This window comes from Ctenopharyngodon idella, chromosome 13, assembly GCF_019924925.1.
Source record: "Ctenopharyngodon idella isolate HZGC_01 chromosome 13, HZGC01, whole genome shotgun sequence".
Lineage (NCBI taxonomy): Eukaryota > Metazoa > Chordata > Actinopteri > Cypriniformes > Xenocyprididae > Ctenopharyngodon > Ctenopharyngodon idella.
The window spans coordinates 12181661-12192963 of NC_067232.1; positions in this window are offsets into that span (position 1 = coordinate 12181661).

Below are 11303 nucleotides of genomic sequence, written 5' to 3' on the forward strand. Positions count from 1 at the left end.
AGCATTAATTATTAACCCTTTGATGCATGCTGTTTATACCTATATTTTCTTCCATTTTATTATATAAATAAAATAACTCTTAAAATATATAATTTTGATTAATAAATAAATAAATATTTTTTCTCAAATTTATATATTTTGTCCACCGCAAAATAAAATGTATTTATATATTATGATCCATAATTCTATTTAAATTTGGAAAAATATATTGTGCAATGTACACTGAACAAAATTATAAACGCAACACTTTTGTTTTTGCCCCCATTTTTCATGAGCTGAACTCAAAGATCTGAGACTTTTTCTATGTACACAAAAGGCCTATTTCTCTCAAATATTGTTCACAAATCTGTCTAAATCTGTGTTAGTGAGCACTTCTCCTTTGCCGAGGTAATCCATCCACCTCACAGGTGTGGCATATCAAGATGCTGATTAGAAAGCATGACTATAGCACAGGTGTGCCTTAGGCTGGCCACAATAAAAGGCCACTCTAAAATGTGCAGTTTTATCACACAGCACAATGCCATAGATGTCGCAAGTTTTGAAGGAGCGTGCAATTGGCATGCTGACTGCAGGAATGTCCACCAGAGCTGTTGCCCGTGAATTGAATGTTCATTTCTCTACCATAAAGCCCCGGGTATACTTCGGCCTCACACCCCGTCCGCGTGCAGCCCAAATTTCGAGATCGCGCGGACGGTGCGCGTGCAACAGCGCATGCGCAAACAGGACAGAAGAGTCCACTAGGTGGCAATACGCACAGTACTGTCAGAATAACTGTCAGAAACCATCTCAGGGAAGCTCATCTGCGTGCTCGTCGTCCTCATCGGGGTCTCGACCTGACTGCAGTTCGTTGTCGTAACCGACTTGAGCGGGCAAACGCTCACATTCGATGGCATCTGGCACTTTGGAGAGGTGTTCTCTTCAAGGATGAATCCCGGTTTTCACTGTACAGGGTAGATGGCAGACAAGCGTGTATGGCGTGACGAGTTTGCTGATGTCAACGTTGTGGATCGAGTGGCCCATGGTGGCGGTGGGGTTATGGTATGGGCAGGCGTATGTTACGGACAACGAACACAGGTGCATTTTATTGATGCCATTTTGAATGCACAGAGATACCGTGACGAGATCCTGAGGCCCATTGTTGTGCCATTCATCCACGACCATCACCTCATGTTGCAGCATGATAATGCATGGCCCCATGTTGCAAGGATCTGTACACAATTCCTGGAAGCTGAAAACATCCCAGTTCTTGCATGGCCAGCATACTCACCGGACATGTCACCCATTGAGCATGTTTGGGATGCTCTGGATCGGCGTATACGACAGCGTGTTCCAGTTCCTGCCAATATCCAGCAACTTCGCACAGCCATTGAAGAGGAGTGGACCAACATTCCACAGGCCACAATCAACAACCTGATCAACTCTATGCGAAGGAGATGTGTTACACTGCGTGAGGCAAATGGTGGGCACACCAGATACTGACTGGTTTTCGGACCCCCCCGGACCCCCCCAATACAGTAAAACTGCACATTTTAGAGTGGCCTTTTATCGTGGCCAGCCTAAGGCACACCTGTGCAATAATCATGCTGTCTAATCAGCATCTTGATATGCCACACCTGTGAGGTGGATGGATTATCTCAGCAAAGGAGAAGTGCTCACTAACACAGATTTAGACAGATTTGTGAACAATATTTGAGAGAAATAGGCCTTTTGTGTACATAGAAAAAGTCTCAGATCTTTGAGTTCAGCTCATGAAAAATGGGGGTAAAAACAAAAGTGTTGCGTTTATAATTTTGTTCAGTGTAATGCTGTATTGTACATATTGTTTCAAAGAAAGAAACATTAAGATATTTTATTCACATGTGCTTTAATAATTCATGCATCAGAGGGTTACAGTTGAAAAGTAACCATAGCCGCTAGAATTCATACTATTTTAAGTGGTGTTACAAGGGCTACATTTCTTTAAATTCATTAGACAAAGCTAAGAAGCTCATTTCTCAGCCTAATGTAAATGGAAAAAAAAAAAACTGAACCGAGAGGAAGATAAGGAGATGTGCAGCAGAATATAATTAATTAAATGAGACTAATTAGGAACATGAGAGCAGGTGCCAGGCTATGGGCTGACAGCACAGACAGCAAGACAACATGAGAGACAGAGAGAGAGAGAGAGAGAGGATGAGAGAGAGAGGGGGAAAAATACTCCGGTTAAGGGGTGTAACATGACAGGAAGAGGGACAAAACAACTTTCTGCATTTTGTCATGTGAAACCCCACAGGAATAGGTATGACAGAAACCATAGACCCCAGCACCATAGGGGTCTTTCCTTTGTTTGAGACAGATTATTTTTTGGCAATTGGAAGTTTGCATAAGCGCAAGATTTTCCCCCCTAATTATTCCAGCATATGCTCAGCACTGGTGGCGGCATAAATTTCTCTTGCTCTCTCTGTCTCTCTCTCTCTCTTCTGCTGTAGCAGAGAATGGGTGAAGCTTCTTTCCCCTCTGGAGAACTTAAGTGAGATTTCATATTTAAAAATCAAGATGACAAGACTTTCTGCCTTCTTTACATGCCCACCTGTACTTACTGAGACACAGCGTGCTTCTAGCACACCTGAATATGGATATTATCCTTGTATAATACTAAAGTATGATGCATCTATTTTATTCTATTTCTATTCTATTCTATTCTATACTATTCTATTCTATTCTGAGACACAGCATGCTTCCAGCGCACCTGAATATGGATATTATCCTTGTATAATATTAAAGTATGATGTGTCTATTCTATTCTATTCTATTCTATTCTATTCTATTCTATTCTATTCTATTCTGAGAGACAGCATGCTTCCAGCGCACCTGAATATGGATATTATCCTTGTATAATACTAAAGTATGATGCATCTATTCTATTCTATTCTATTCTATTCTATTCTGAGAGACAGCAAGCTTCCAGCGCACCTGAATATGGATATTATCCTTGTATAATACTAAAGTATGATGCATCTATTCTATTCTATTCTATTCTATTCTATTCTATTCTATTCTGAGACACAGCATGCTTCCAGCACACCTGAATATGGATATTATCCTTGTATAATACTAAAGTATGATGCATCTATTCTATTCTATTCTATTCTATTCTATTCTATTCTGAGACACAGCATGCTTCCAGCGCACCTGAATATGGATATTATCCTTGTATAATACTAAAGTATGATGCATCTATTCTATTCTATTCTATTCTATTCTGAGACACAGCATGCTTCCAGCGCACCTGAATATGGATATTATCCTTGTATAATACTAAAGTATGATGCATCTATTCTATTCTATTCTATTCTACTCTATTCTGAGACACAGCATGCTTCCAGCACACCTGAATATGGATATTATCCTTGTATAATACTAAAGTATGATGCATCTATTCTATTCTATTCTATTCTGAGACACAGCGTGCTTCCAGCGCACCTGAATATGGATATTATCTTTGTATAATGTTAAAGTATGATGCATCTATTCTATTCTATTCTATTCTGAGACAGTGTGCTTCCAGCGCACATGAATATGGATATTATCCTTGTATAATATTAAAGTATGATGCATCTATTCTATTCTATTCTATTCTATTCTGAGACACAGCGTGCTTCCAGCGCACCTGAATATGGATATTATCCTTGTATAATACTAAAGTATGATTCATCTATTCTATTCTATTCTATTCTATTCTGAGACACAGCGTGCTTCCAGCGCACCTGAATATGGATATCATCTTTGTATAATGTTAAAGTATGATGCATCTATTCTATTCTATTCTATTCTATTCTATTCTGAGACAGTGTGCTTCCAGCGCACCTGAATATGGATATTATCCTTGTATAATATTAAAGTATGATGCATCTATTCTATTCTATTCTATTCTATTCTTTGTTGGATTATATTTAACAAATTATTTTATATTACATATCTAAACATATCGAAACATTAAATCAAGATACATTTTCTTGAGAAGCAGCTTAAGTTAATATAATAACAAAGTTAAAACTTGTTTTCAGTAACTATATTATATTATTATATGTAATTTTATATCACACACACACATATATATATACATACATATATATATATATATATATATATATATATATACACACACACACAGACACACACACACACACACACACACACACACATAAATTTTCCCTGAAAATCAACCTCATCATCTTATGATTAGGACTTTACATTTTTCTCCCTTTAAAGATGTTTAGATTTTGCAAAACAACGCAAAAATACAAATTAAGTAAAGTATTTTTTTTTGCACTGTGCATTTTATGTGTAGTGAAATGTGTTATTTGTAGCTGTTTTCTGAACCATGTACATAATACAATTTGGTAAAAAAGACTAGTGCATTTATACTATGTCTATTTTATCTAGATCTGTAATTAAGGCCTTTATTTCTCTTGACAAAGACTAACAGCACTGCACAATGTGATATAGGTTAAAACAACAAGAGAAAAAGTGATAGCAGAAGATGTATCCCTCGCTGAGAATAACTCTAGAGAATGCAGGTTAAAAAGTCATTTCTACTGGAAACCAAATGAGTTCATTAAACAGACTCATCCGTTCATGTTATCCGTTTACTACAGATGAGGTTCAGCACCTCCGACCACCCTCTCCAAATAAATGTCATATTCCTCATTTTGCTGCAAAGAAGATCAGCGAACTGCAGTTTTCATCCAGACACAATGTATTCTGGTGTCAGGCTTTGAAATGTGTTAGATATGGCATCATGGCAGAAACGGCAGAGAATATAACAGGGCCAAAGCCACCCAATTAACCCTGTGCTGCACTTCTCAGAGCGGAGAACATCTTCTCCGTGAGAGTGGAGATAGGGATGGGGCATCAGCTGATTTTAGCACAATTTACTCCCCTAACAGGTTACAAATGTGGCATGTGATGAATATAATGAGGCTTGATGTCACTTAGCCTGTGGTCATGTGTGGAATAGCAAAACACTTGCTGAGACAGAGAGAGAGAAAGATGGAGAGAGAAGATGGAGAGAGATTTCACAAAGGTCTCTCGCTCTGGTTTGTTGTACTGTTGACGTCTCCAAAAAATGAATGTCATGATTTTTTGTTTTCTGCAGTGGATTCAATTTTAGTACAAAAATTTTAGTTCATGTTGTTAATGAAAAGTTAAAAGTAGAAAAGTTAATGTTGTGTGGAGGAAAAAAGCTCTAAAGAAAATGTAAAAAGAAAAAGAAAAAAAATCGTACTCAAAACTTTGAAAACTTTGTCACAGTTTCGAGTTAAAGGCACACAGCCGAACACCAGAGCGCATTTAAAAACTTCTGTCAGTCATGAGCAGAAGACCAGAGACCAATATGTTTTTTTTTAGCTCTTGAAATAGCACAAGAGACCATCTGAAGAACTCGATGCTGGCATTCAGGATGCTGCCAAGAGGACAGCTCAATATTTCGTTTGTGCTCAGCTGTCAATGGGCCAAAAGTAAAGGCTGAAAGAGAAAGGCCGAGCTTTTTTTTTTTTTTTTTAATTATCTCCGACCCAAGCCCACTGTGCATCATCATTAGAGAAACTAAATAGCACTGGTCACTTACTCAGGTAGTGGTAAACGGCACAATTAATGGGCTGAGAGGGGAAAACTGTATTCAATTTGAAAGCCTTCTCTCCTAATCCATCTCCACTGATCATGGCCTGTGCTGAGCTACACGCTTTTACATTCAATTACAATAATCAGGTTAATTCTGAGTAAAAAGTCAACGTTTTAATCAAGGGCTGACAATCTGTGGTTATCTAGTGCTGAGACAAAGAAGGTGACGGTAAATGAAGAGACTGGGTAATGAGTTCTGTTTAAATGTGAAATAAACCACAACAACCACAAGCTATAAATAGAGAGAGAGAGTACATAAGAGACAAAATCTTATTTAGATAATAAAAAATTGTTCTTTTTTTATTTAGCACTGCACAAAAGAAAGACTAAACAGATATTTATATATATTCCACAAGACAAAAATAATAATAACTACAAAAGTCTACAAATAGTTATTGACATGCAAAGAGGGAATGTAATGAACCTAAATATGTAACCTTTTGAACAGGATAAATTGTGTCAATTGAATTACTAATATCTGTTTCATTAGGGCTTAAATAAAAAAAAATATATATTTTTATTATAAAGATCTTGCAGTATGTAAAACACACACGCATGTTTTTTGGGGGAAATTCCATAGACAATGATTTTTAACCTGTACAAACCGTATATTCTATCTCCTAACCCTATCCAATTTTTTTTTTTCATTACATTTTCAGAAAACTTCACTTAATATGATTTATAAACAGTTTTCCTCACGGGGACCAAAAATGGATAAGAATTTAAGATATTGCCAACTTTGCAGGGACATTTTGTCCACATAATGTAGGGTATACCTGAACCACACACACACACACACACACACACACACACACACACACACACACACTATTTTAACTATTTAAAAGTTGTTGTTTTTTTAAGAAAATAATACTTTAATAATACTAAGGATGCATTAAATTGATCAATAGTGACAGTAAATACATTTATAATGTTACAAAAGATTGCTATTTCAAATAAATGCTGTTCTTTCAAACTTTCTAATCAAAGAATCCTAAAAAAAAAAACTATTTTCACTCAATAATAATAAATGTTTCTTGAGCACCAAATCAGTATATTAGAATGATTTCTGAAGGATCATGTGACACTGAAGACTGGAGTAATGGTGCTGAAAATTCAGCTTTGACATCACAGGAATAAATTACATTTTAATATATATTAAAATAGAAAATGGTTATTTTAAATTGTAATAATATTTTACCATTTTACAGTTTTTACTGTATTTTTTGATAAAATAAATGCAGCCTTGGTGAGCATAAAGGACATTACAAAATCTTACCAACTCCAAACATTTGAACTGCATAAATAAAGAATGAAAAACTGTGGCAAGTGAAGCATCTTTTATGTCAATGCTTTAACAATACTGTAGTTTTATAAGTTAGCCAAGTGCAACAGGAGCTCACAAAGACAGCTAGAGCACTGCTTGAAAACTCTACTTCTACTACCCACAAATAAATTCAAAAATCCAATACATGTAACAAAAGTTCACACTGAGCACAACACCACGAGAGAGTGTTATTGCAATGCATTCTAATTAAAACAAAACAGTAACCCCAAAAGTCCAACTGTAACAGAAATGCCAACCCTTACACTTGAATCAAAACTTTGAAAGGAATAATATTTGTTTTAACATGCGTACTGTCTTCTACTGGCCTGTGCATTTTTGTTTTCGACAGTAAGTGACCCTGAAACCTGGTCCTGAATAACAAGAAAATTCACAGCGGTGTGTTTAATCAGACCGGACAGAGGTTAGAACAGCTCAATATAAGAGATAACCACTCTTTGATTCAAACAGCCATGCAGAACCTAAAGGTAGCAGTGTCAGAAAATGTACTGTCAGGAATTTCGTATTTAAATTCAACCTTATTAGCACCACAGGGATAAATGGAGAAGTAAGGGACTGCAGGATAAAACCGACCGGACATCTTATCGCTACTAAACAGCTACTCTGAATACATGAAAGTGAATTTGGTGTTTTCCTATAAGTTTAAGCATATTAAAACATACTGTTTGTTAAGGAAAACAAAACAATATTGTTAACTTATCTTGTCCATATGTTTACAAAGTCATCACTCCCTAATACCTGCAACTGATTCTCACTAGCAAGTACACTCATTAAAAACAGGTTCACTGGGGTTCTATATAGAACCCTAAGGTTCTTGTCTCAATTTTAAAGAACTCTAGTGATACTCTAGTGACTCTTTTTTCTAGTGATAAAGTGTTTTTATGAGTTGTTTAATTAAAATGAAATAAAACTAAATCCATAAAGTGATCCCAATGATGGGAACCCCTAAAAGGTTCTATATATGAAGTACCTGACAGAAGAAAATGTTCTATATAGAACCTTAAAGGATTCTAATAATGAATGTCCACAGCTGTGATGTAGGGGTGGGCGATATATACTGGTAGACACGATTAACCGGTAGAAATTTTGGACTAATGCTGCCTTCACATGCTAACAAAAATTTGATAATTCCTACTTCTGAAGTCGTGATTACGAGCTTATCGCATTCAAGTTTCAAAATGGGAGGGCGTTCATGTGCAATTTTTTCCTAGGAAACTTGTATTTATGCAATTCCGCGAGTACGTGAAGGCAGCATATCATCTCTATCGCGGTTACGCTCAAGTGACATTGCTGTGCCTCGCGGTCACGAAAGCTCCGTTTACATGCGTTTTTAAGCATTGCGGTTTAAAAACAAGTGGTTCTAACCCGTTGAAGCACAATTAGCAGCAAAAGACAACTCATTTCAGTATATGCGCGCGCTCTCTGAGAGACTTTCTCAGCGCTATCTGAGAGACGCGTGACATGAAGCCGCGGCTCACAGAGCGCGTGAGAACTGAACTGAGTGCTTTTTGCCGACTAATTGGGCATGAACGGTTAAATACGCATATTTATATGTAAAAGTGACTATGTATTTGCAAGTAAACAGAGCCATTTATGTCTTAAGCGAAGGTACAGTTGAGAAAGACAAGGCATGAGTTAAATGGATCGGTGTAGTTCTTAAAGGGGCAACATCCAATTATACCTGTTGTCATTATTAGCTAATGCTAATCAAACAACAAAAAAAGAGAGAAAATCTCTCACTGCTTGCTTTTGTAACTTTAATAAGAATAAATGTAGCCTATGTTTAGGCTAATTTTCATAGTAAAGATTATGCAGTTGACTACTTTACATTTCATGTAGTATTTCTAGTGCTTGAAGTTTTTCAGGTAGGTCCATTTCAATTGTGTCTTTGTTGTTGTAGTTTGTTTTCTTTGCTCTTTCTTTATCACTGTTTGTCTTCAGTAAGCTTGAGAGTTTTTAGGCTAGTATTCGTTTTTTTTTAAAATGATATTGAAAATGGCGATAAGAATTATGAAATTATAAAAATTATGAAGATTTTTGATGTCATAAAAACCTTATTTAAAGCAAAAGTAACTATATCGTGATATATATTGTTATCGTGATATAAAATTACTTTTATCATGATATATGATTTTGGTCATATCGCCCACCTCTACTGTGATGTAGACTAAAAGCTATTGGATATTTCAAAAAGTGACAAGACATTTTTCGGCCTGTTTCAACAGAAAATACAAACAAAAACTGCTCTGGTCAAGCCATTTCAAAGTGTCTTTAAATTTTACGACAGTAAAAAAAAAAAAAAAAAAAAAAAATATATATATATATATATATATATATATATATATATTTTTTTTTTTTTTTTTTTTTTTTAATAAATAGGAACCTATTTCCCAGTAGACCTAAATGTAAAACATATTCAAAGACATGATATGATAATCCTTTTATTCTAAAGAAGCAACATGTCTCTATAATTAATATGCCTTTTAATCATACTGACATTCAAGAGACTGTCAGGTTTCCTCCTTCTCATACAGTCTGTGTTAATTGCTCGGATATCGTTAGCTGTCCAAATCCCCCCGGTTCCTTCCGTTTATCCTCAGGCGACCAGTGTGAGGTTTTCCCTGCCTTCTCGCCACTATACCGAAACAGGCCTTCACTAGTCATCTCCTTCTCAAGCACAGCGTCCTCCACTAACACGCACCTCAGGGGCAGTCGTCAGACTCCGCTGTTGATTTTCATTAATTCACAGACACTAAATTTGCCAGTTTGGGGCTCACCCTACTCCACCCCATGTGCACCTGTGCTCCAGGGCAGGTAGAGAGCAGAGTGCACCCCATTGTCCCCTGGCAGCAAAATTAAATGAAAGCCACCTGATTGCTGGAAATCACAGGCCGGGTGATAAAGCAATTAAGGTTCTCTAATTCTTTTGCCAGGAAAAGGTTGGCCCGGGCCTGGGAGGTAATTAACTATATGTAATGAAATCCTTTTATTACCTCTTTTTTGATTCGATTTTTGTTTCTGACGCCGCTCGCTGCATGGGAGCGGAGGTCTGTGTGGCAGGGGTCTCTCCTGTCCTAAGTTGTCCAGCAGATGAAAACAGATCTTTAGTTAATAGGCTCTCCATGGACAGATGAGGTCTATTAGGAGGTTAATTTGAAAATGAATGGGGGGAACGAAAGAGAGAGACCACGGACAGAGACAGCACAGGAGGCTCATAAACAGTGTCCACTACAATCAACCTCTTGCTCTTAAATGACCAAACACTATAAACTAAAAAATTAATTTGGTGATTCTTTTCAGATTGAAGCTATTTTATTTATATGTATAATTATGTATGAAAAAAAGAACTATGATTAGATTATTTTGAGAAATAAACCTTATTAAAAAATAAAAATATGAAAGTATTTACATACTAAGATTTAAGTCTGCAAACATAAGACAAGACATAAAATTTTACTTGGCATAATCAGAGTCAGTTTTACACTATTTTCTGTGCTTTCAGAATAGGGGGCATAAAAACATTCCAAAAATACCAAAAATGCAAATGGGAATGTCTGTACGGTAACATGGGATCTGAACTTCTCCATGGAGTCATTTTAAAAAACAGCAAAGCATTGTTCAAATGCATGGCACCACCCTCCCTCCCATTTCCATTTTTTCCCACTGCCCAGGAAAATATGATCCGAGTTCATTGGTGTGTGTATAATGAGGAGGTTACGGTGAGCTGAGAGAGGTCGTGTAATTCCCCGTACCGAGGGACAGGCTTTTTGGGGGAGTTGGCTGAGCACTCCTGCTCTCTGATGCATGCACTCATGTGTGCCAGCGACGACCCCTCCAAATCCAAGGTTCTTCTTAGGCATCGCCTGCATAAAACTCATACAGTTGGACTGTATCAATATCCGCTGCTATCCACACAATTTTTCAAACCAAAAACCTAAAATGAATGATGTATGAATTGAGAAAATCAATGTACTATCTAGAACAGCGTAGTCAAGGATCCTCTCAATGACTGCCTTTGTTTCAGATTGCAGGCTCATTTTGGTATAATTTATATACAGCATATATTGGCATATTTTATATACACAGCACACAGTTAAAATAAATTATTATAATTATATATATATATATAAATAAATAAAAAAATACTACATATATAATTGTTGGTGAGTTGTACAACTCCTGAAGTACAGTTATCATTTAAAGGGTTAGTTCACCCAAAAATGAAAATTCTGTCATTAATTACTCACCCTCATGTTGTTCCACACCTGTAAGACCTTTGTTCATCTTCAGAACACAA